General features: G+C 49.3%; 2 long non-coding RNA genes across 2 annotated transcripts; both read left to right on the plus strand.

The window, feature by feature from the left end:
• Window positions 1-3,301: 3,301 nt before the first annotated feature.
• On the plus strand, window positions 3,302-9,826 carry LOC123362789. The gene is made up of 3 exons (XR_006576574.1): window positions 3,302-3,463; window positions 3,650-3,786; window positions 7,982-9,826. It is a non-coding gene; the product is annotated as an uncharacterized LOC123362789 (long non-coding RNA).
• Window positions 9,827-16,300: 6,474 nt separating this feature from the next.
• Window positions 16,301-25,375, plus strand: LOC123362840. The gene is made up of 4 exons (XR_006576596.1): window positions 16,301-16,564; window positions 19,387-19,505; window positions 20,984-21,097; window positions 21,788-25,375. It is a non-coding gene; the product is annotated as an uncharacterized LOC123362840 (long non-coding RNA).
• Window positions 25,376-26,324: the final 949 nt, after the last annotated feature.

A 26,324-nucleotide genomic window follows, 5' to 3' on the forward strand; every position in this document is an offset into this window, starting at 1 on the left:
GGCTCTCTGTGCCCCACTTCTTCCACCCCTTGTGCTGGGACCCCCACCCACCCTGGGGAGCCCCTCCTCCATCTTGGAGTCAGTTCCCCTCCCCCCACATCAGCGTGCTTTGATCCACTTCTCTGCCTTCTCCCACCCAGGGCTGGGAACCAGTTCTTTCCACATCCCAGGCTGAGACCCCCACTCCTCCCAGCCCTATGCTCATTCCCCCAGTCCTCCGGCCCTCCCCTGGGACTGCGCCCCTGTCCCCGTGCTGGCCCCTGGCTACCTGGCATAGCTGCAGTGGGTCAGGACTGTGATCGTGGTGTCAGCACCGTCACCGATCAGCCAGAGGAAACCAGGGTCTCCGCACATTCTGGATGGGCTGCAGACCCCCACCCTGATTCAGGTCTCTCAGCACCATCTGGGGGGACACAGAGAGAGACGGGAGCCTGGATGCATGAGTCCCGTTCCCTACCACCCCCACTCCCAAGGTCTGGGAGCTGCAGAGCCCCTAAAGGAGTCAGTCCAGATGTCTGGGTCCCATTCATTCTTTCCCCTCCACCCCCAGAGCTACAGAGCCCCTGCGTAGCTGTCCTGGATTCTGGATCACATTCCCTCCCCACGGGGCTGGCAGCACTGTTATCCCTCTCCCAGGAGAGCTGCCTTGGACACCTGGGTGGCTGGGTCTGTTTCCCTTGCTGCACCCCCCCTCCCCACCCCCAGGGCGGCCCAGAGGATTCAGGGGGCCTGGGGTCTTCCCCCACCGCCGAATTGCCGCCGAAGACCCGGCACTTTGGTAGCAGATCCTGGAGCGGAAGGACCCCCTGAAGCTGAATTGCTGCAGAAGATGTTCCGGGGGCCCGTGCCCCGTGAGAGTTTTCCAGGGCCCCCGGAGCAAGTGAAGGACCCTGCTCCAGAGGCCCCAAAAAACTCTCATGGGGGCCCCTGCAGGGCCCGGAGCCTGGGGCAAATTGCCCCACTTGCCCCTCGCCCCCGGGCAGCCCTGCCCACCCATGGCCTAGCAGCACTGTGGTTCTGCCGTTGGAGCGTCCTCCCTGACGCCTGGGTCCCATTCCATCCCTGTGGGGCCTGGGACTGCGGGAACATGGGGTGTGTGTGTCAGGGAGATCATAGTGAAGAGGGCATGGGAGGGGTCACAAAGGGTGGAGGGGAAAGGGGCCATGGGGGATTAGGGAGGATGAGGGGCTTGGTGGAGTGGAAGAGAAACAAGCTGAGGGAGTTATAATGGTGGAGGGGGCACTTGGAGGTACTAGGAGGAGAAGTAGTTAGGTGTGGAGGGGGTCTGGGGAAGGGAGAAGGCACTAGGGCATTGCTGGATGGGGTGGGATGGGGAAGCAGCAGAGGCACCAGGGGGCACTGAGGAGGGCAGCAGGGAGGTCACCGGGGTCCCACTTGTGCTGGATGCCTGGAATCTGGCAGCAAAGGGCCTCTTGGCAAAGTCCCCAGCTTCTCCGGCCTCCTCATACCTGAACTGGCACCACTTGGTGACTGACACCATGTCTGACCTTCCAGGAGAGCGGGGTCACAGCCAGCCCAGAGCATGACGGTCTGCATAGGTGTTAGCTCCGATCCAGCCCCAGGGCAGGGAGGCAGACCCGTTGGCTCGGGAGTGTGTGGGGGGAGGGAAATGGGACATGGGGCCTTTCCTCTGTAGTGGACACCAGCTCCAATCCAAGCAGGGATCCTGGCTGGCTCAAGGAGGCGGGGAATGGGACACATCACCCTGACACTGAGGGGTGCTTGGGAGGAAATTTACTGATACACAAAGATGATCTGCTCCTTGTAGGTTCTGTACCCAAGTCTCTGGCTCCCCAACTGGGCGTAGCGACAGCACAGGTTGTACCTGCCCAGGGAAAGAGCTGTGAATGTCACCTCATTCAGCCCCTGCCTTTCCCCACCCAAGCCAGGGATAGCACCCAGCTCCCCTGCTCTCTAGGCCACTAGACCAGGGGTTCTCAAACTGGGGGTCGGGACCCCTCAGAGGATTGCAAGGTTATTGCATGGGGGGGTCGCGAGCTGCCAGCCTCCATCCCAAACCCCGCTTCGCCTCCGGCATGTATAATAGTGTTAAATATATAAAAAAGTGTTTTTAACTTACAAGGGGGTTAAACTCGGAGGCTTGCTAAGTGACGGGGTCACCGGGACAAAAGTTTGAGACCCACTGCACGAGCCCCATCCCCCTTTGAGAACCAGGGGTAGAACCTGGGCATCCTGGCTGGGCCCGGTTCCCGCTCAGTTCCTTCGCTAGGGCCAGGACAGCCTCTCCTGTGGTGTCTCCGTCCGGCTGCACCATGGAAACGTCACAGAGCACCAGGCTCTGTAGAGACGCACGCTGAGCAGTGGGGCGTGGGCAGCCAGATACTGCATTGGCCTCATCAGCACCTGCTCTCCGGGCAGAGCCCATGACAGACCCACCCCCCTCTCCCATCCCTCCAGAGCCAGGCTGGTCCCTAAACACCCCCTCCCTGCCCCGTGGAGCCAGGCCACACTCAGAACCATCCCCCAGCAAGCGCCTCAATCAGTGCTCTTATCACCCGTTCATTGGCCACTTGGCCTCTCCAAAGCAGCGCACACTGAAGGCCCAGACCTTGAAGGTGGCCCGGGCAATGTGCATCCTGAACAAGAACAGGAGCAGGGTGGGAGAGTATTATAGCAGGGGACACCTCAGGCAAGCAGGAGAGGGCCTTGTGGGTCAGTGCCCAGGCTGGGGGCGTGGGGGGAGGTAGAGAGGGGCAGTGATCTGGCTTATTGCTGAGTAGGCGGCTGGGACATAGGTCCTTTTGACTGGCAGATCCCAGGACCTTAAGGAGAGAGAACAGCCTGGGCTGTGCTAAATCCCCTCTTCTCTCCACCTCCACCCCCGTCCATGCCGTGGGAGTCCTGGCTTCTAGCCCCCAACTAGACCCCAATCCCCTCCCAGTGCTGGAGACAGAGCACAGGCATCCTGGTTTACAGCTCCACCCCCCCCCCCCCATGAGCTGTGGTGCATTCTCCAGCTCTGGCCAGATTTAAATCAAGATGGGATGTTTTCCTAAGAGATCTGCTCTGGTTCCAGCAGGGATTAATTCAGGGTCTGTGTCAGGCAGGGGGCCAGATGACATGATCCCAGACTTTGAGATCTATGAGAACCTTGAGCTGTCAGCAGAGACCCAGGCCAGCTCATTGTAAGAGCTGACACCACAATCATCATCAGCTGTGGATGCCTTTGGGGGGGGGGCAGGCTGATCTCCAGGTGGACAGGGAGTTTCACCAGCTGCAGCTGATCAGTGGGTAAAGCAGGGCCCGGAAGTTTACTTAAGGGCCGGCTCTAGGCCAGGCTCCCTCTTATGGGGACGGCTATGATAGAGAATCCCCTTCAGAAACTGCTCCAGCTTGCAGCTAGTTTGGGGTTTTCCAGACCCTCCCCCCTCCGCTGGTGGGTGGGAACAGTCTTCTTATTTCCAACCTCAGCTGATCCCTGGTGAGTTTATTCCCCTTGGTGCCACCATTGTCCTTTAGCTTCACTGGCTCTTCCCTGGTGTACCTGCAGGGAGCAACCACGTCCCTTCTTTTTAGGCCAAACAAGCCAAACTCTTCCAGTCTCCTCTGGGAAGAGTCATGGGCGGTTTCCCTGAGCATTGTAGTTGTCCTGCTCTGTCCCAAATAGGACCTAGGATTCCAGATTAAAATATCTCAATAGCTCCTGGAAATACAAGGCCTGGTACATCAGCTGGGCATCGCCTGACAATGCCAGCAGGAGGACTACCTTGTGGACTCTCAAGCCCCTAAAAGCAAGACTGGGAGGTGAGCGGAGACAGGGAGGGGGTGGGGGAGCCAGATGGGCTTTGCTTGTTTTATCTGAATATCTGTGACTCTTGTGTGTGTTGAGGGTAAAAGTTACTGTGGTTAAACTCCTCGTGCTTTGCCTGCTGTGCAATTCCCAAAGGGTTAGATTATAAACCGGAGTGCCCACGGGGCTCCCTGTATAAACAGCCCCCGCTTCCCACCCCAGATGTGGCTGCATCTCAGCACCAGGCAAGGAAGGTCCCTGTCAGGGCTGGTGCAACCATTTGGGTGAGAGCGCTAGGATTTGGGGGGCGGCATTTTCTTCAGCAGCGACTGTGGTGGCTGGATCTTTGGCCGCTCTGGCCGTCGCCGGCATTTAGGTGGAGGGAGCTGGGGCATGGGAGCGCGGGGACGGCTGCCTGCAGCAAGTAAGCGGGGGCGGGGGTGTGTAGCAGGCAGGGGAACTCCCTGCCTCAGCTCACCCCTGCCCTGCCTCCTCCCCGAGCACGCCGTGGCTGCTTCACTTCTCCCACCGCTCAGGCTTGTGGTGCCTAAGCTGATTGGCATCGCAAGCCTGGCAGGCGGGAGAAGTGAAGCAGCTACGGCGTGCTCGGGGTGGAGGCGGAGCAGGGGTGAGCTGGGGTGGTGCGGGGGTGCCTCAGGGTGGAGGGGGGAGTTGCTGTGGGGGGGGTCTCAGGGTGGGGGCTCGGGGACAGGGGAGGGTACAAGGTGGAAGTTTTGCCTAGGGCGCAGAATATCCTTGCACCGGCCCTGGTCCCTGTATAAAAAGCCCCTGTGCGCCATCCCAGAGGTATGAGGATTCATACCCATTCCAGAATATGTGGCCATGAACTGTGGTTATGCTGGAAGGTGATAATGGCTTTTTGTCTATAGATCAATCACAGACCTGAGTGTGTGAAGAGCTTTTCTTTCTAGCTAAGGGGAAGGAGCAATTAAATGCCCCTTTGTGTAGAGATAGCTGTGAGCAATGGGGAGCCGCCACCCGAGACGCCGGGGTGCATGGCACAGCCGATCAGAAGCTCGGGTGTCTCTGGGACCGGTTGTAGACGCAGAGGCTGAGGGACAGGCTGCGTTCTGGGCAGAAAGTTGGCAGACAGTAAAGAAAGCCAGGCCCCTGGAAGGAAGCAGAGAAACAGCTCCTTTGGGCATGGGGCGGGCCGGAGAGGCAGGCTTGGGTTTCGGAGCAACAAAAGGGGCTGGGTGGTGTGATTCCCTCGAGGAACAGGACTCTGTGTGTTCACCGTGAGTAACTCGGATTGTGCTAGATGGAAATAGTTCAGCACAGTCCCAAGTAACAGCAAACCATGGGGGGGCCAGAGGAGTTACCGTAATGTTGCTGATCATGTGTACCTCATAATTCCCTTTCCGCTCCCTGGCGCTACCATAATGCTGCTGACAATGTGCGCTATAAAAAGGGGAAGCTGTTACAGTAACGCCGCTGATAATGTGTATTTCATACTGGGGCACCTCCCAGGTGGTTTGATAACGGCGGGGCGTGCAAAAGGGGGGACATGCGGAGGCATTCCCCCTCCCCAATAATTGTCGGGGACACTGAACTTCTCCAGCCCTGAGGCTGCAGTGGTGGGGAGAGCGAGCTCCTGCTGGAGCTGGGGAGGGGGGCAAGAGAGGCAGGGAAGAGCAAGCCCCTGCCAGAGCGGCAGAGTGGGAGGAAAGGGAGCACAGTGCCCCCCCAAAAGGGGCCATAGTTAAATTCTGCACATGTCCCTGGATAATGTGCACTTTGTTCAGGGACGGGTGCCCCCCAGGCACTATAAAAAAGGGGAGCCCATAGATGCTATTGTAGTGCTGCTGATAATGTGCACTTCCTAATGGCCCCCATCCCCAGGTGCTACTGTAATGTGTATGTCATAGGGTCTCCATCTTGGTTTGGGGTTTCTATGTGCTACCATAATACTGCTAATGATGCCCATGTCATAACTGGGCCCTGTTTTTGGTCTGTGCCACTGTAGCCCACACAACAACAATCCCAAGCGGTCCAGCTGCGCCGCCTCCTGGCTGTCGCTGTCCTCACCCCCCACACCAACTTTTTCTCATTGCTGCTTTCATATCAGTGCCCTATTGTGCCAGGGGAGTAGGAGACACATCACCAGAAGAGCACAGCCCACCTCGATGGTATTACTGCTGGAGTTACTAGAGGGGAAAAGGTTAAAGGGTGCAGTGAGGGGTTGCTCCCTCAGAAAGCCCAACAGCTGTTTTCTCTGGGCTGGATTCTGCTTTTGATTCCTGCTGTGTAACCCCACTGACTCTACTTCAGACCAGATATCCCTCTCTCCCCATTGGGTCATTCTGGTTTCACGGGTCTAATTGGCGCACCATTGACCACTGTATAGCCTGGTCTCTCCATGAGCCATTCAGGGACCAGGGTGCTTTGCTGAATTGTCACAAGAAGTTTGTAACCCTGTCAGTATTTCCAGACCTTTGGGGGTGTTTTTAATTCACAGAAATAATTCTGCATGAAGAGAGACGCTGAGACCAAGGCATATCTCCTTCCCTTCAAAGCGGTATCAAATGCCAGAGGAGAGGGCGGCCCTTATTTGAGGGCAAGGGGGTGGGGAGTAGCAAAGACCGTGTTTACTTCAGCAGTAAATGTACTGACCATTTAAGGCCAATGTCCCAGGGTGGCCGGCTTCTTTAAGAGGTGCCAGGGGCTGGTCTATTCGTGATGAGCTTTTTAAAGAAGGAACCCGCTTATAATTAACAGCCTATGCGGCTGTTGGGCAGTTTCGATAAATGATAGCGTCAATTGCTTGGCTACGCTTTGGTTTATTATGAAATATATAGGAGAGCTCAAATAACCAATATCGGTCAGGTTTATTGCGGAAAGTCAATAATGGCATAGTACAGGAAGAAAAGTTCAATAAGATACCGTGACAGAACACACCTCTGTATTCACATCTGACACACTATTGTAAAAATCTTTGTGCAAAATATGCCTGCTTGAGGTATCATGTGACAAGTAAAACTTGCCAGTCAATCATATCACGGTAAAATGTACATAGCGACATTATATGTAAAGTTCTGAAAATAAGCTGAAATCAATACTGTGTGTTTACTGGAGATGTCGGGGGAGTGGGCAAACCTGTTTCTCAAGCACAAAAGACAAGTTGATACCCCAGGCAGGTGTCATAGATTCATAGATTCTAGGACTGGAAGGGACCTCGAGAGGTCATCGAGTCCAGTCCCCTGCCCTCATGGCAGGATCAAATACTGTCTAGACCATCCCTGATAGACATTTATCTAACCTACTCTTAAATCTCCAGAGATGGAGATTCCCATCACCTATCAAGTGCAGGGCTGAATTAATGCAGGGGCTTTAGGCTAAGGGGGGGCCCCTGCAGGCCCGCCAGCCAGATGCAGCCCACTGCTTCTTTTCATCCGGCCTGCGGTAAGTCTCTGTGCTGTGGGCCGGACACCAGTCCCCGAGCCTCAGCGCCCCCATTCAGGCCTGGAGCTGCGAGCGCCGGCTCGCCAATGTGCCCTTGCAGCATCCAGGTAAGGGGCGTTCAGGGAATCCCCCAGTGCTGGATCCGCAGCTCCCATTGGCTGGGTACCCCAGGAGCTGCCTGAGGTAAGCGTCTCCCGGCTGGAGCCTGCACCCCCGATCCCCTGCCCCAACCCTGGACTCACTCCCCCACTCCAAACCCTCAGGGGCCCCACAAAAATCTAATAGCCCTGGGCCCACAGGAGAGTTAATCCGGCCCTGATCAAGTGGTCATTCTTTGGCAAGGAAGCAGGACAGGAACACACAGATCTGATCTTGGTAAATTTCCCCCACCAAACTCTGTGTCTCCTTGCTCTCGGCTGGAAAGAGCTTTTAACCAGGGGTCACGCCCAGGAACATGGTTTCCAAAAGGTGACTGAGCTATAAAAGAGGGGCAAAAACATCCCAAATTCTCTATTCTTGTCCATCTCTCTCTTTCACCCAAGCGGACAAAAGAAAACAGCCACTGGACCTCAGGAGCAGATCCTGCCCTGTAATTTGGTCAGCAATGCTACTGAAAATCTGTGGCAAGAATTTCACCTTGAACCAGGTCTAGTTTAAGTTGAGAACTAAGAAGCGTTTTATGATTATGGTCAGAATAACCATTTCTGACTATAACTTGTACTTTTTAAAAAATCGCTCCTTGTAGTGAAATAAACTTGTTTTGTTCTTTAATCACAATTCATCCAGTGTCATGAATCGTGTGGGGAACTCCATTTAAGGTGTTGTAGCTTGATGCCCTCACAGAGGCAACGGATCGAATATATCTGGACAGTGCGGAACAGACCTTTCTGCGGGGAAGACCGGGAGCGCGTCGGGATCACTGCAGATGTAGCAATCGAGGCTGCCGGAAGCCAGAGCGTGGCCGGTGTTTTCTTTCTGACTTGCCGGACCGTGGCTGTGGCGATACACGGACGTTCAGGGTGTGACCCCCAAGTCATTTGGCAGTGAGCGGTCCTGCTTGGGAGCCACGGCAGCATGGCATTGTGAGGCACCCCACATTGCAGGGGAGGTTGTGTATTTCTAGGATGATTGTATAAGTTATAAAACTCTTCATGTCACTAAAATCCAGCCCATCAATTGGTTATAATTCTTCAACTCATTACTCCTGGGGGAATTCTGCACCCCTGTGTGCGCTCAGAATTTATGTTCCTTGCAAATTTCTTTGTTTCCCCATAGAAAAATGACTTTTTGATAAGGAAGCCGCAAGAGCGATTGTGCAGCCTTCCCAGCAGTACGTTTTAGTGTCCAGGGCAGCCGGCAGAGAGGTAAATCTTGTGGACCAGGGGGCAGGACTGGGGAAGACCTGGCTAGTAGCTCCTACCATGTGCCGGGCTCAGCTGCTAGTCCCATCTGGGCCGGGGAGGATGGGACTTCCTCTTCCCCTGCATGGCATCTGGGGTCGTGTCAGACCCATGTCCAGATTTCTCTCCCAGCTGTAGGAAGTGCCATGTGCACATCCCACCACCCCTCACCCCTGCACTCATAGCTCTTCAGCTGCAGGGGCAGGGATTGCTGTAGAGGGAGCTGCTTCCCCTGTGCCCAACCCCAGGCCTCCTCATACCCAGACCCTTCTGCCAAGCCTCACCCCCTGCACTCAGAATCCCCTGATGAGCCCCACTTACCCAGCATCCCCACACCCAGACCCCCACTTCTGCTGAGCCCCAACCACATTCACCTGGACACCCCCCCCAGAGTCTCCCATTACTGTTGCACCCAGAACCCTCCAACAAGCCCCTGTGCATCCAGGTGCCCTCCCCCCCCCCCGTCCCCACAGCTGGATCTGCCACTGAGCCGCCTGCACCCAGATTGCCCTACCCAGAACCCTCTCAACCCACAGCTGGATCCCCCCCCACACTAAGTCCCTCTAGACTTGGACCCTGCCTTGCTGAGCCTGCCTGCCCACAGCTGATGCACCTGGCAAGGAGGGGCAGGGCTCTGGGCTGTTTCTGGGCCAGGCTCTGTCCTTGCGCTGTGTCAGGGTTGTTGCAGCCTCACCGCTGCTCCCACCTCTATGAAGCCAGTGACCTGTGCTCCCCAATGCCATGCTGGAGCCTCTACATTTATTTGACAAATGAATTTTGCAGATTTTTAAAATATTATGTACAGAATTTGTATTTTTTTGGTGCAGAATGTCCTCAGGAGTAACTTGTTCTATACCTTTCATTCTCCTTGTTTTGGATACTAGCATTCCAGGTACTGACCCCAGAAGGTACCTTTGTAATTTGTACCGGGGCAAAATAGAAATGTATTTGGATTTTTGACAAGTGACCTATCTGCTTATGTCACAGGCCAAGCGGTACTATCGCAACATGTGGATTACCTCCTTTGCATTGCCTGGGCGTTCAGTTCGGCCTGCCTTCTGGTTACAACACAGAGCAATCCACCTCCTGGGACCAGGGGGTTACTTGTTTGATGGGTTACCGAAGGATTCAGTGGCTAGTCACAAATCCCTGCGTTGAGTCTCTGCCACCAGTCTGGTGTCCGTGACACAAGAAGATGTCAATGGCAACTGGCAAGGGTGTGTGTGTGTGTGAATGTCCATAGCAAACCGGAATGTCCATAGCAAACAGAAACCACCTGTTTGCTATGGACATTCCGGGTCTTCCAAAGCATCTCAGGTGAGGCCTCACCTGAATGCCGGGGACATGCTAGTCATTAATATTGTGGTCCAATGTTGTACAGATACTATGTAAGGAGTTGTGTGTGTGTGTGTGTGTGTATATACTGGAAAATGTGTAAGGTGGATGTGTCTGTTTGGATGTAAATGTAGCATTGTAAAATAACAGAATGCATGCCTGTTTACATACAAAGTCTATGTAATGAAGAGATGTGAACTCTACAGAAAAAGAGCAGGCAGGCAAAAACAAGCCCTGGGGAATTATCCTGCCTTAGACTAAAGACAATGAATGTCAGGGTATCTACAGAAGGCACCCCTTCATCCTGCACCTAGCAAGCGAATGGACGGCCTGGCTCGCAGGCAGTCTCGGTCAAAAACCCCGCAGCAGACTGGGGGGTGAGAGAAACATCTTCAGCGAGGAGGTTAACTGGATTGTTTGGTGTCTAGAAAGTGTGCTATGATTTTGGTTGCTTAGGTAATGACTTGGTTCCAACATACTTATTAAACTCTGTGCTTTGTTAATAATTTTAGTCTCATTTTCTGTAATCTCAGCCCCTGTGCTGAAGCCAAGTGTTGGGGGCCTGAGTTTAATCTTACAAGCCAGCTCTCCTTATGGCTAAGAGCAAGTGTTGTACTGGGGAAGTGTTCATGGGCACTGGAGTGGGTGTGTACCGGACTTCCTCAGGCTAAGAGAGGTGGTGGTGGTAATGAGGTGCCTCCAGCCCCGGCGGGGAATGTGAGGGTGCAGGCGCAGGTCTGTGGAGGAGCCCTCCTCTTGGTGTGTAAGAAAATATCCTCCCATTTGGCTACGGTGCAACCCGCAGCTGGCGGTGTACCCATCTCCACCGTGGGGTGTCGGGTCCTAAAATGAGGGGACAGAGGCTTGGTTATTTCTAGCCTGCGGCCTCTGACCCCCCCCCCCCGGTCTGCTTTTGGTGGGGGGCGCGTGTCTGCGCAGCGCTTGGCTCCTGCGCCGGGTTCCCAGCCCGGGGGGTGGGGGGGGGCAGCACCATAAGCTCCCGGGCTGGGCGCGATGGCTGTAGCGCCGAGGCGCAGGTGCCGAAACGTGACGCGGCGCTCTGCTATCTGCGCGGTCTTCCACCCCCCCGGCGCATGCGCATTTGGGAACCGCGTCCCATTGGGCGCCTCCCCGGCCAATGGGGAGGCGCCGGCGAGGTACAAAGCCGGAAGCGGCTCCCGCGCGGGAGAGCGGCGGCTGCTCCAGCATCCAGAGCAAGGAAGGAGCCGGTGCGGCGCGTGCCCCGCCGGGCCCCCGAGAGCTGCTGCCCGGCCTGGCCGCGCTACGGGACCCGGCGTCTGATGAAGGGAAGGTAACCAGCGGCCCCTCCCCCCCCGCCCGGCCCGTAGCGCTCCCCCGGCTCCGCAGCATCATGCGGGGTGGGAGACACTAGAGCTGTGGGGGTGCTGCCTTGCCTTGCCCCGGGGCTTAGTTAGTTACAGACCCTCAGATGTGGGGAACCTTTTGAAACTCCTCCCCCAGAGGGACTGCTTGCATTCCTTATGCAGCCTGGCTAATAGCCATTAATGGACTTAAGTCTTGTATGACCTAGGGAAAAAAGGTAGCCAAGACAGCCTGGAGGTGGAATTTAAGCTGCTAAGAAATGGGTGTGGAGTGGTGGTTAAATTTATTAGGGACTGGGGAAACTTTAGTCATGTGTATTCATTGACAGGTTTCAGAGTAGCAGCCCTGTTAGTCTGTATCCGCAAAAAGAACAGGAGTACTTGTGGCACCTTAGAGACTAACAAATTTATTGTAGCATGAGCTTTGGAAGAAGTGAGCTGTAGTAGCTCACGAAAGCTCATGCTACAATAAATTTGTTAGTCTTTAAGGTGCCACAAGTACTTCTTTATTCATTGTCTAGTCCGCACTCCACTAGGTTTCCAGGATGCAGCTGAAAAATAGATTGATGTTGACAAGACCCAGGGTCCTCTGTAAGGCACAAGTTGAAACAACATCTCCTTCTCCTGACTGATGGATTATAGTTCATCATCTATTATTCATGCTTGGAACTCTGGGTACTGGACACAATGTTTCTCGTTTGTCTTCTCTGAGGCCTGGTCCACACTAGGACTTTAATTAGAATTTAGCAGTGTTAATTCAAGTTAACCATGCACCTGTCCACACCATGAAGCTATTTAATGAGGGGAGTAGCTAAAAATAATTCAACATGGCCATGTTGAATTATTTTTAGGGCTTGGACTCTGATGATGGAACAGTGTTGACAGCTACTGCCTCTGTGATGTTCACAGAGGCATTTGCGGTGCTGGGGCCATCTGCCTTATTGGGTGCTCTGTGGTAGCATGCTTTTCTGCTCCAGGCTTATTTTTGCCACATCAGGGACTGGGATCTCAACCTGGAATGCCAAGGGTCTTTATGCTTTCAGGATTGCCTGCAGCAGGAGTGCGCACAGGATAAGTGCTGTGCATGGTCTTGTTCAGAAGCTGGCAAAGATTAGGTGGTGAAAGAAGAGGACACAGGATGAGATGTTCACTGAACTTATGAGCTGCTCTTGAGCTGGGGCAGACCAGCAGAGCCAGTGGAGGGAGACCCTCTCTCTGTACCAGCGCTCACACAGCCAACAGGAGGCAAGCTGTTCGGCAGGAGGACAGAGTGCCTGCCTGCTGCCCCGGTCACCCAAAATAGCCAGAAGGAGGGGCGCCGAAAACTGTCACTACCCCCCCCCCAGCACAGTGCTCAAGTACCCAAAAGCTCTCATACCCTCAATTTTGAGAAGTCCTTCCCTTCCTGACTCATCCAAGGGTGGGGAAGGGGGTTGGTAATTGTATAGGGCAGTCACCTTTACCAGGGTAGTACAGACACAGGGGCAGGATCAGCAGCAGGTCTCTCTTACACACACACACACACACACACACACACACACACACACACACACAGTGCAGTCAGTAGGCACCCTGGTCAGTAATTCTCTTCCCCCCCCCCCCCAAGCAGGCGTTGGGCACTGTGGGAAGCTATCCCACAGTGCCCCGCTGCCGAAGTCGATGCTTGCCCCGTTAGATTGAACTACTCTTGTAGTGTAGACATACCCTGATACAGGCACCTCTTGTGGGTAAGTAGATTCACTGCTTTCATTTGGCAGTGAAATCATTCATTGTCCTGGGCACATGACTCTGCCTAACAAGTATTTTTCTTCACCCTCTAATGTTCCAGGAGGGCTCACTGAGGCCTGAGGCAAGCCAGGGCAGCGCTAGGACATATGAATCCATATTGTGCTTAGTGGTGAGTGGTGTGGTGGAATTTGCTCACCTCACAGATTCATCCTGAGTCCAGGTCAATTCCTCCTGCTTTTGATACAGTTGCATGACAGCTAGGCTGCATGCCTAGCTGTGGAATATCACATCATAGTAACAGTCAGGCTAATGCATCTGTGCCACTGTGCAGCGGTAGCAGAACCATTGCTGAACACAGGCAAGCTGCATAGGGGCCAGTATGCTAAAGTGAAGACTATGTAAACTCCTTCACTGTGTGTGAATTACTGTCTGGATGAGATTATGAACAATGCTACCCCTGTTAACTGTTGCTGAAAGCAGTTATGGATCAGTCTGCCAGAGAGAGTAAAAACCTGCATGACTGGAGGGAAAGGGTAAGCAGAAGCAGCTGATAAGCATCATCCTTGTAGCCCTGCGCTCTGGCTGTGCAAATTTACAGCATGCGGATAAAGTCTAGCTTCCCATACTCAGCCTGTAGTTGAACCCGTCCTTGTTCCTGTCAAATGTCCCATCTTCCTGTCTGGGAAAAAAAGATGTGTGCATTATGCACCTTTCCAGGCCAGCCTGTGTTAATGTCAATACCCCTTCCGATTAACCTACTCGGATGCTAGGTGGGGTGGTGCCAGAACAGGAATATGCGTCCCATCTATTGCCTCTCCACAGTTAGAGATGTCCTGCACGTTCCCTAGAGTCATGGTTCTGTCTTAGCAGGATCTGATTAATGGCCCTGCAAACTTGCATCAAAATGATTCCAACTGGTTCCTGACAGATCAGTAGCTGTCTGGAGTTGCCAGCTTCCAGATTGCAATAGCCACCCGCTTCTCCCCTGTCAGGGCAGCTCTCAATCTTGTGTCCTTGCACCTTCAGGACAAAAGATTTTTATCACCTATGCACTAGAACCCCATGCTGCTAGCTGGGGCTTTAAGAACTTTTGCATTGGTTTATAGCAATGGGAACAATTTCTGTTCTATATTAATGAACATTATAATGGAGCCAGAAACTTACCAGGCTGTGGGGCGGGTTCTGTTCCATCTGTGTCTGCTGCAGGCTGTTCATGGGGGGCACTAAACAGCTCCTCTGAGTACTGCTCCAGGATGTGCTGCTGCTCCTGTGGCAAAGCCTCCTGTGGGACTGGTTTCAGCAGGAGAGTCACTTCACTGGCCTCACTCTGTACCTGTTGCTGGCTCCCATCATTCCCATGCTGGATTCGGGGGGCCAGCAGTGCATCACCCTGGGTTAGAATAAAAAGTCAATAGAATAGTATGAAATGATGGCAATTCCTCTGTAATAATTAAAATACCATATGCGCTTGACATTCTATTTCCCAGCATCTTGTGCAGGCATTTACACCAGTGCAAAAATGAGTAACATTTTATAGCCACCTAGCACTGGTGAAAATGACTATGCAAGGAACAGGGCATGGAGAATCGTAAACCCATACTCCTGTAAAAGTGCTATGGGGGAGGGGGGGTGTCTCTAATTCACCCACAGAAGACCCATGCGCACAAGTCCAGGCCCACATGTCCTTTGGCGATTCTTTCTTGAGTCTAAAAGGAATAAGATCCTACTAGCAGTGGAAACTGAATCTGCCTGGCTAGAGAATTGGAGCGGTTCCAAATGTTCTAATAATTCTTTGTTATTGTCTCAGAGTAAGAATCTTGTTCCGATATTTGTTTTCCTGCCTAGCACGTTCGGTATGTGATGTAAAATAATGTCCATAAATGTTTTCATGAGCCCTTAACGTGCACACTTAAGTTTTGCAAAGCAGCTGTCAGAACTAACTGCCTAACAAATCAGATGGCTAATCAGCATGTGAATGCATCAGGAACTGTGTCTGTGAACGAGTCACACTGTTTTTAAAACCCCGGGGAGCTTTGCCACCAGATGGTTCTGTTTGGTTTTTTTTTTGAGCTGCCGAGTATTCCTCAGAATGGTTTGTTTTCTGAGTTACGCAATGCTAACTAACTTTTAGTTACCTTTCTAGAATTACACACTGGGTCACCTGAGTAAGTGACAGACATGGGGCTATCCTCATATAACTCAGTGGAGACCAGGTTACAGACTAAACCTTGTTGTCATCCTGCATTTATGCATGTGCTTTAATTACTCAACAGCTGGCCTTTCATATTATGCCACCCATCCACATTTTTTGCCTATAACCAAGTGACCTAATGTTGTGGGCTGGGATTTTCAATGAAGACTCGAGGGAGTTAAGCCCCCATCAATGGAATTTGGGTGCCTGATCCCCATGGGCTCCTTGGAAAATCCCAGCCGTGATCTTGTCAGATACAATAGTAGTTATCATTCATGGGAAGAACCATCATTTGGATGAGCCAGAAAAACAAGCGCTGGCAAATTACCATTAAAAAAATCCCATAGTGTTTTTTTGCAAGGGTAGGCACTCAGATATCAGAGCCATTGGAACCTAGATACTGGGAAGTAAGGTTAAACATTTCCATAAACTATAAAATAGACAGCTTTGTTACTCCTGGTGATTTGGCTAAATTTCACATTTGAGTGATCACACGGGGCTTTATTCTTCTTTACGCTGAGATCCCTTTTCTTCAGCAGAGCAGTATAAAATGGCCTCAGTCTAAATGAAAATCAGGCCCATTCTGCTGAATTAAATTCCACCTGTAGTTTCAACTGTACATAGTTATCAGCACTGGCAGTCTTATCCAAAAGCCAGTGAAATCAATGGAAAGATTCCCACTGTGTTTGGATCAGATACTATGTTGATAGATTGGTGGACATCAATCGATCCAGCGGGGGTAGATTTATCGTGTCTAGACTAGACACGATAAATCAACAGTCGAGCGCTCTCCCGTCAACTCCGGTACTCCACCAGAACAAGAAGCACAAGCGGAGTTGACCACAGTGAAGACTTCACGGTAAGTACGTCAACTTCAGCTACGCTATTCATGTAGCTGAAGTTGTGCATCTTAGATCGACCCCAAGCGGTAGTGTAGGCAAGCCCTAGAAAGGGTTTGCCGGGCTAACTATACCAGAAAACTCTCCTATTAGAAGCTCAGTTTATATTGTTAAATGAGTTATTTTGCTAGTTTAGCTCATACCAGTTTTTCAAATAAAATAAGCTCTCCTGGTAAGAGGATAAGAATGGCCATACTGGGTCAGACCAATGGTCCATCTAGCCCAGTATCCTGTCTTCTGACAATGCCATATGTTTCAGAGAGAATGAACAGATAAGTGAACTTATCAACTGATCTATCCCATGACATCCCGTCCCTAGCATTCAGAGATTTTGACACACCCGGAGCAAGGGATTGTGTTCCTGACCACCTTGGCTAATAACCATCAATGGACCTGTCCTCCATGAACTTCAAGGAAATGCATAGTTTGTAATGCAGTTTGGGATATAACCGGATGAAAGGAGCTATAGAAAGGTAAGATCATGATTTCTTCTACTTGACTGCTGATAACGCAAATGGGCTATAGTTGACTAATTTATTTTTAATTGATTTTTTTAAAGCTCTACTTTCTCCTTTTGTTGTCTGCAAAATACAAGATGGCCTCCTTAAATATAATCAACTGCACCCAATGCTTTAAAAGGGATAGCATGTGGGTCGAGGGAGCAGACGTGACTGGAAGGTTGGGAGGGACGTGGACTGTGAATGGGGGCATAGTTAAGTGTCGTGGAAGGATGAGCTATATAAACTACTGGTTGTCACAGAACTAGAAAACAAATTAGGTAACTCAGCTTTCCAGAAAACTTATAGACCCAAATGTCATGACAGGGTAGGAAGAGATGCTTATAGTGCAAAAGGCATTGCACTGTAACTTTGCATTTTCCACTGCAAACGGTATGGGCCAAATTCTCAGCGGATGCAAATCAGCAGTGCTCCAGAAGCCTGCTCCACAACACTGAAGTTAACAGGAGTCTTTCCATTAAAATCAGTGGACTTGGCTCTATAACTGAATAGAACTGAACTCCATTGTTCTGTTACCATAGTGGATTGTTGGAGCAGGTTAGTTTTAAAAATAATAATAAACAAAAATTTCAACAAAAAAATTGGAGATTTTCCTCCCTGTTTTTTGGCCCCCCCATAGAGCTGGTTGAAAACGTTCAGTGAACATTTGAATTTCAAGGGGCAACGCAGGAAAATATAGTTATCAAATAAATAAAACAAAATTCTCCTGTTTTTTCAGCTTGCTTTAGTTATTATTCACTAATACTGACTATTCTAACTCTACATTTATGTAGTGTATTTTACATTAATGTCTCACATATATAACAAAGTTTATTTTTAGTCTTTACTGTTTCATTTCCTTTTGTTCATTATAGGACTAATTGCTGCCATTAATATTCTCACTCAAACTATTTTCTGCATTTCTATATTCAAAGCTTTAAATCCAATTTCAGATACTCACGTAGCACAATACTGAGACTGATATTTAAATGGAGAACTTGTCTGTCAATTGCATAACTGAGGGCTTCTGTATTACTTACCTTTTTCAGCCGTTCCTCTCTGAGAATCAGACCTTTTCATGTTTGACAATATTTCTTCTGGACATTTTTATTGATTTAATTACCACAAACAATATGGGTCAGCTGAAAGAAAATCAGAGGAAAATATACAAACCCAGATGGAATTAGAAATTGATTCTTTCTTCGTTCCTCCTTTCTTTCTACAGTTACCAATGCAGTCTGATAACCAATAAATTTTCCTCATAAATAATAAGTGATCAAAGTAATCTGACAGGTTTCAGAGTGGTAGTTGTATCAGCTGGCTTTTAGCCCACGAAAGCTTATGTCCAAATACATTTGTTAGTCTCTAAGGTGCCACAAGGCCTCCTCAAAGTCATCTTAGTTGCATTTCATTTTTATAATGCTTGGGGAATTTCCACGGGCTGCCAATTTGAAAAATCCAGTATTAAAGTGAGGGTGCTACCCCCCTCCCCCAACTGCTTTCACTTTTCAGGATGTTTTAATTTGACACCTTTTGCTCAGCACATAGCAATTTCTCCTACTCCCATGCTGAGCAATTGCTAACTGAAATGGGATGGAATTTATCTAATTTCTTTTTGAACCAAGCTCGAGTTTTGGGCTTCACAACATCCCCTGGCAAAGAGTTCAACATATTGACTGTGCATTGTATGAAGATGCACAGTAGAACCTCAGAGTTACAAACACTTTGGGAATAGAGGTTGTTCATAACTCTGAAATGTTTGTAACGCCGAACAAACTGTTATGGTTATTCTTTCAAAAGTTTACAACTGAACACTGAACAGCTTTGAAACTTTACTATGAAGAAGTAAAATGCTGCTTTCCCTTTATTATTTTAGTAGTTATGTTTAACACAGTACTGTACTGTACTTGTCTCTGCTGCTGTCTGATTGTGTTATTCCGGTTCCAAAGGAAGTGTGTGGTTGACTGGTCAGTTTGTAACTCTGATGTTCATAACTCTACTTTCTTATGTTTGTTTTAAATGTGCTTCCTATTAATTTCATTGGGTGACCCCTAGTTCTTGTGTTATGTGAAGGGGTAAAAACAACCCTTCCTATTACCTTTCTCCACACCATTCATGATTTTATAGATCTCTATCATATCCCTCCTTAGTCATCTTTTCTAATATGAACAGTCCCAGTCTTCTTAATCTCTCATATGGAAGGTGTCCCAGCCCCTTAGTCATTTTTTGTTGCCCTTCTGTGCACTTTTTCCAATTCTAGTACATCTTTTTGATATGGGGCAACTGGAACTGCACGCAGTATTCAAGGTGCGAGCATACCATGGATTTATATAGTGACATTATGGTATCTTCTGTTTTATTATTTAATCCCTTTCCTAATAATTCCTAACTTCTGTTAGTTTTCAGAGAACTATCCACAATGACTCCAAGATCTCTTTCTTGAGTGGTAACAGCTAATTTAGACCCCATCATTTTGTATGTATAGTTGGGATTATGTTTTCCAATATCTATTAAATTGCACTTAACATAGAATTTAATCTCCCATTTTTTCACCCAGTTTAATGAGAACCCTTTGTAACTCTTGGCAGTCAGCTTTGGACTTTACTATCTATCAAGTGTATTTTTTTTTTTATTGTCTGCAAATTTTGCAACCTCCCTGTTCAACATATTCATAGATGATCTGGAAAAAGTGGTGAACAGCACTGGTCCCAGTACAGATCCTTGGGGGGGGAACCATGCTATTTACCTCTCTCCATTGTGAAAACTGACCATTTATTCCTACCTTATGTCACACACAGAGGTGGCGGTGGTGCGACCTAGTGGTTAGAACAGGAGTCTGGCCTACTGGTTGCAGAAGAATCAACAGGTAGCGCTGGAGAAAAGCCAATGTGGTTGGAATCTAGGAGTTCTGAGGAAGGTAGGGACTAGAGCTGGAGCAAGGGCTGGTACAGGAAGCAGGTCTGGCTCAAGTACAGAGGTGGAATGCATTGAGCAGCCACTGCTGCGGTTGCAACCAAGCTTAAATAGTGATCTGTTGGCCCTTCTGTCGGATCAGGAAGCACAGTCACATAGTGAGGGTTTATTGGGTCCAGCTTTGCTCATTGGGTTGCTAGGCAGCTGCACCCAGAGCCAGCTGAGTTCCTGAAACTTTGGGTAGGTCTACACTGGAATTAAGCTAGAGGGCTGTTTCATTGCTGTGCAGAGGTTGGGGCGTGGGCTGGGCTCTGGGACTTTCTGTGCCTGAACCCGAACCTCTACACCAAAGAGTCCTGTAGCACCTTATAGACTAACAGGAGCTGCTCCAATACATCTGTTAGTCTATAAGGTGCCCCAGGACTCTTTGCTGCTTTTACAGATCCAGACTAACACGGCTACCCCTCTGATACTCTACGCCAGTGGTTCTCAAACTTTTGTACTGGGGACCCCTTTCACACAGTATGTCTCTGAGTACGTTTTATATATTCAACATCATTATAAATGCTGGAGGCAAAGTGGGGTTTGGGGTGGAGGCTGACAGCTCGCGACCCCCCCCCCCAGTTTGAGAACCCCTGCCCTACACTGTGATTAAACATCCCTGTAGCTTGAGCCCCCTGCAAGCCTGTGTCAGCTGACACAGGCCAGTCTCAGGTGTTTAACTGTGTAGACATATCCTTTGTTTCCTGTCTTTCAACCAGTTACTGATGCAAGAGAGCCTTCCCCTCTTATCCCACAACTGCTTACTTTGCTCAAGAGCCTTTGGTGACAAACCTTGTCAAAGGCTTTCTGAAAGTCCAAGTACACTATAGGCACCTTTGTCCACATGCTTGTTGACTGCCTCAAAGAATTCTTATAGATTAGTTTCAGAGGGGTAGCCATGTTAGTCTGTATCAGCAAAAACAACAAGGAGACCTTGTCCTTGTGGCACCTTAGAGACTAACGAATTTATTTGGGCATAAGCTTTCGTGGGCTAAAACCCACTTCATCAGATGCATGGAGTGGAAAACTGATGCAGTGGGTTTTAGCCCACAAAAACTTATGCCCAAATAAATTCGTTAGTCTCTAAGGTGCCACAAGGACTACTAATAGATTGGCGAGGCATGATTTACCTTTACAAAAGCTGCGTTGACTCTTCTAAAACATATCATAGTTATCACGTTTGTTCTTCACTATAGCTTCAAACAATTTGCCTGGTACTGAAGATAGGATCACCAGCCTGGAATTGGCAGGATTGCCTCTGGAGTCTTTTAAAAAATAGTCATTACATTACATTAGCGACATAAGCTTCCTTCTGCTTCAGCTTAATGTGCTCCTTCCACCGAGACCTTCATCCTCTTTAACTGCAGAGAGGCTGTCAGACTGAGGGTGGGACCACTCTAGCATGTCCCTGTCTCATCCATGTACTTCTGTTTCCTTTAGCTCCTCCAGTTCAGCCATTGTGGTCTCAAGAGCTACACCTTACCCCCCTGCAGATCATTCTACTAAAGGCAATAGGATTGCTCATGGAATAAGCTGGTATTCAGCGTGAGTAAGGTGACACACAAGTGGAGCTGCTATGTAAGAATTTGTGAATACTGCAGGATGACCAGATTGTTGGGATGTTTACTGTACCAATATATTGGTTTAGTTTAAGAAAAGGGCCATTGGGGAATCAAGCAGGATTGAAATCGAATGGGTCAAGACAGATCCTTTTGTGCAAACGCTAGAGGGAGGCTTGTTAAAAAAGACAAAGCAAGACCAGGGAACCAGAACATCAAAATCACTACAGCAGAAAACTCTCCTATTCAGGCAAGCCTTAACTTCCATATGCTTAAGTGCTTTCTTGAACAGAAATGAACTAAGTATATGCTGAAGTTAAGTTTAACCAACCTTGGGGTATCTACATGCTACTGGAATACAAATAAAATATTTTTGTTTTGTTTTGAACACGGATATTTTTCCCAGTACAAAACTGGAACAGGCTCTCTCAAAAAAGCCATATTATCTATTAGGGTCATGTGGCTCTGACCTGATTGGAACAGCGTGTAGAGTGCACTATGTATATTTACCCATTTAAAAAAAAAAGTCGTCTGGAATCATTTTTTTTCTCTGACATGAATAATGTTCATGGAGACACTAATGGATTAGGCTGCTGCTGTGATTCGCTTGCTAAAGTAAACACCAGGAAATATTGTAACCAGATCACATATTGCCATGGAGTAAAGTGACTAATTTCATTTTCAGCCACACTGAGAAGAAGCAGAAAGTGCATCAGGAAACTGACTGAGCTTTCTTTAGCGTGGGAATGAAAACACATGTGGGACCTATGGGCACTTTTGGCCTTGGTTTACCTGCCTGTGCTCTTGAGATGTGTCATCCAGAAGAATCATTTGAAATGAGATCACAAGGACTTTCATTCGCAGACGAACAGTACAAATGAGTTTCTATTTCTACCTCAGAGAGCAGTTTGGAGCTAGCCAAGTGGTTGAGTAGCTAGGAGCTTTGCATTGGTTCAGTTCCCAGCTTCTTGCTCTAGAATGCCCCTGGATTTGAGTCTGCATAAGCACGGCCCAAGCAGAAGACAAAAAATGAACAGCTGGAGCTTGGCAGGACAAAGAGGGGTCAGTGCAGAAAGGGAGTCGCCTAGATCTATGACACACAAGTTGTGGCTTTAGAGCCACATATGGTTACTCTGGGCTCTCGGACAGTTACTCAAATAGAGTCCACAGCCTTCCTGAGGTATGGTAGCAACGGGATTCGAGCTCCTGGGCAGGGCTGTTTCAGACAACAGGCCTTGGAGGCCCGGTGCTGCTGGGGGTCACCATTTCAGATGGGCAGGCAAGCAGAAGTGCAGCAGCAAGAGGAGTGGATGGACCAGGGCGAGGGGGATCCTCAGGAGCAGCTGGCGCATATCATTGGCAGTTAATAAATATAGAACAAGAATGATTTAGCAGCAGTAGCAGCTGTGCTGATTGGCTTAGGAAAAGTCCAAACTGCGTAGCTGAGGAGCATCATTCTGACCAGAAGGGGGTTTGGGAGGAAAAAAGGTGATCCTGGGAGAAAGAAATAATAGAGGTGGCTAGACAGCTGAGGAGAACTATCCTGTGCAAAGAAAGGCTGGAAGCCTGATGGGAGTGATCAAACACATGGCTCACCAGGGCTAAAAGTTTAACATGCACTACATATTAGAGCCCATGGTTGTCCATTGCATTGGTTTGCTGCTGGGATACCTCTGATCATTCAAGTAGTGAAGAAAAAGTGTCACCTGTATCTCTCCTCCCACAGAGTCAGAGAGCCACAAATAAATCACCCCTCAACAGCTTCACATTGTGCTCTAATATGCTACATTGTGATGTTGTGCAATATCTGGGCAGGGCAAAGTTGAGCAGCAATGAGGCAACGTTAAGACACACGCTCTGCGGCATAGTTGTGCCATGATTATTCTGTGGCTGTCTGAAATTCTATTTGGTGGCTCTTCATCACCCCTGCTAGGACATCACCATTTTTCTAACCCAGGCTGTCTGGAGGGAACTGTGGAGATATCCAAAGCAATATTTGTGTCTCTGCCCCGACAATGCACATGGCTATACACCTGAGTGTCTGGGCCAAATTCCATTTAAAACAACATTCTGCTTTAAATCCCTCTTGCAAGTGCAGCTGAATATTGTATTCTTCAAGTCAATGGAGAAACAGAGTTACACCAGTTGAAAATTTAGCCCATGTGGTATTGATGTGCACTGTTGCCATATTCCACACCAGAGGTGGTTGCATTTCAATAGTGGGTAAGCTCTTTAGGGCAGGATCCATCTCTTTGTTGTATGTACAGCGCCTAGCACAATAAAGCCCTGATCCAGGCTTTGGAGCCTTAGGAGTTACCCCAATATAAATAAATAATAATAGTCTCTTTACCTGCAGCTCATGGTTAGCCGAATCATGTTTCCTTTCTCCACTATCTCATGAGAAGTGAAAATAAATTCAAAGGTTAAAACCATTTACCAGATGTTAACTGGAATCATTTTACATATGCACATGGTATAACACATTCTGCAGAGAATCAGTAGAAATGACTTGAGCATGCTGCAGCTGAGGAGCATTGAAAAAATGAATACAGATGCTTGTCACCAGAGAACAAAAATAACTTTTCAGTAGAATACTTGAGGTTTAAAAAGTTTCACAAACTGTCAAGCCTCTTATTTTGGGTACGTCCCAGTCCTGTCTGTTATTAAAAGCTGCCATATGGCAGTAGAGATGGAAGGGTTTTTGTTTCACTTAAGGGGAATAATACATTAGTGACAGGTTTCTTGGAGCGTAGTGGTGGTGTGTGCAGCTATGAAATTCTGATGCCTTTGTCTCGAAACAGCACGTTACATTTCTAAGACTCTGCCTGTGTGCGTAGGCAACCATCATTGTGCGTTCACAGTTCTGGAGCCTCTGCAGAGGAGACACATGCTATGCTGTCTCGTGCTCCTTGTGGAAAAAGTGCTGTAGGTTTATGGGATGAGACCAATAAGTCTCTATAAAACTTGGTCTAAAATCCTATCAATTTTAATATAGAATGTCTTAGTGTACGTTTAAAAAACTTACATAATAGAATTTCAGAGAGAATTGTATCCCCACTGTGCAATCTTTTAGGTTGGTTTGAAAATCCAGAAGGGAGATCATCGATATCATAATTTAACCATGCTCAGTGCTGTATAAATTAAGCTTTGAATTAAATAGGTACAGAATGGGAATAAGTGGGGCATACACTTTTAACAGCACCATATTATGTATATCCTTCCATCTGGCTAAGCGAAGAATTAAAGATTTCTCTCGAAAGGTGTCGATCACGCAAAGTGATTAGAAGTCAGCGGTAAATGTAGTGCTGTGAGTGCTATTTTGCAATGGAAATGACTTCTTCGTGGATCTGTAAGCAGCATATTGAATGCTGAGGTTTTTGTTTGTAGGATTGTAGCCAGATTCAATGAATGAAACCCTGACTATTTCAGAACAAAACTCATTTTTATGATGGTAGCATCTAGAAGCCCCAACCAAGAGCAGTGCTCCATTGTGCTAGACGATGTTCAAAACGCATAGTGAGAGACTGCTGATGACCTCAGAGCTTACAATCAAAATAGACAAGACAGACAAATGGTAGGGAAAAGTAACATTATTACCCCATTCACGGGGCGCTCTACTCACCCCTAGAGCACCTCCTTGTGGCCAGGGCTGGGGATTAGCTCTGTCAGTCCAACACGTCTTCCTGCAGGTGCTCACACTGTCTTGCTATCAAATCTCAACTGCTCCCTCTTCATGGCTTGGTCCTCCAGCCACCTCACTGGAGTTTTCCCCCTTCCAGAGGTTTGTGTTCTAAAATCTCTCTGCACTCACTGTCCCAGGTAGTCTTCCAATTCACTGCCTCTCAATGGTGCCACTTTCCCAGGGGCTGATAGAAAAGATGGTGGGCCTGGGTTCCCCTGTGTTCCTGCCCAGGGACCCTACAACCAGCAGCTAAGGTCTGCGGTGTCCCATGCCTGGACTATGTTTCCTCCACCATCCTCCAGTTTTGTCCTTCCCCTCCAGGCCAAAGTCCCCTTCTTCCTTAGCCTCAGAAAGAGTGACTGAAAACCTCCTTGTTTCATCCCCTTGGCTACTTGGCTTTAAATGAGCCCTGGCTTTTCCTGCTCAGGTAGGGTGACCAGACAGCAAAAGACCAAAACAAATTGGGACTGTCCCTATAAAATCGGGACATCTGGTCGCCCAGATGAGCTTCATCCTTTAGTTCAAGGGTCGGCAACCTTTCAGAAGCCGTGTGCCGAGTCTTCATTTATTCACTCTAATTTAAGGTTTCGCGTGCCGGTAATACATTTTAATGTTTTTTAGAAGGTCTCTCTCTCTATAAGTCTATATATTATATAACTAAACTAGTGTTGTACTGTAAAATAAACAAGGTTTTCAAAATGTTTAAGAAGCGTCATTTAAAATGACATTAAAATGTTGATCTCCAGAACCCCACACCATCAGCGGGCTGAGTGGGGCCGGCAGTGGGGACCCCAGACCGGCAGTGGACTTAACGGCTCAGCTCACTGCCACTCAGGGGTTCCATCCGCCGGGATCCGCTCAGCCGGCTGCCAGTCTGGGGTCCCGGCCCTCCCCACATACAGTGAGTACCTACCTTCTCCCTGGTTCTGGCCCATTCTCTTCCTCTCTCTGCACTGAGCTGAGGGTGGGAGTGCACTGAGCACAGGGCTGGGGGTGAAGGGTTGGGCCAGGAGCTAAATGAGGGAGAGGGCTCAGGGTTGAGACAGGAGGTTCGGGTGTGAGGCACTTACCTGGGCAGTTCCCATTTGATGCGAGGGGTGCAGGTAGGAATGTGTGTGTGTGTGGGGGGGGGTGGGTGGGTTCAGGAGCTCCCATGTGTTGCTCCAGGTGGTGGTGGGGATGCAGCAGGTGCGTGGGGAGGGGGGTGCTGGATATGTGAGGGGGTGCCAGAGTCAGGGCTGGGGTTGTGGAGGGGAGATGAAGGAGTCAAACAGAGGGCTGGGTGTGTATGAGGGAGGTATAGGGCTCAGGGCAGGCGCCTGGAGGGTGTGGGGCTCAGGGCAGAGGGCGGTGTGTGTGGAGGTCAGGACTCAGGGGAGAGGGCTGGGTGACTGCCCCCCTAAGAACTCCCAACTCCCCTGCTCCTTGTCCCTTGACTACCCCCTCCTGGGACCCCGCCCCCTATCTAAGCCTCCCTGTTCCTTGTCCCCTGACTGCCCCAACCCTTATCCAACCTCCCCCCCAGCCCCCTTACCATGAG

Source organism: Mauremys mutica, chromosome 2 (assembly GCF_020497125.1).
Source record: "Mauremys mutica isolate MM-2020 ecotype Southern chromosome 2, ASM2049712v1, whole genome shotgun sequence".
NCBI classification, from domain to species: domain Eukaryota; kingdom Metazoa; phylum Chordata; order Testudines; family Geoemydidae; genus Mauremys; species Mauremys mutica.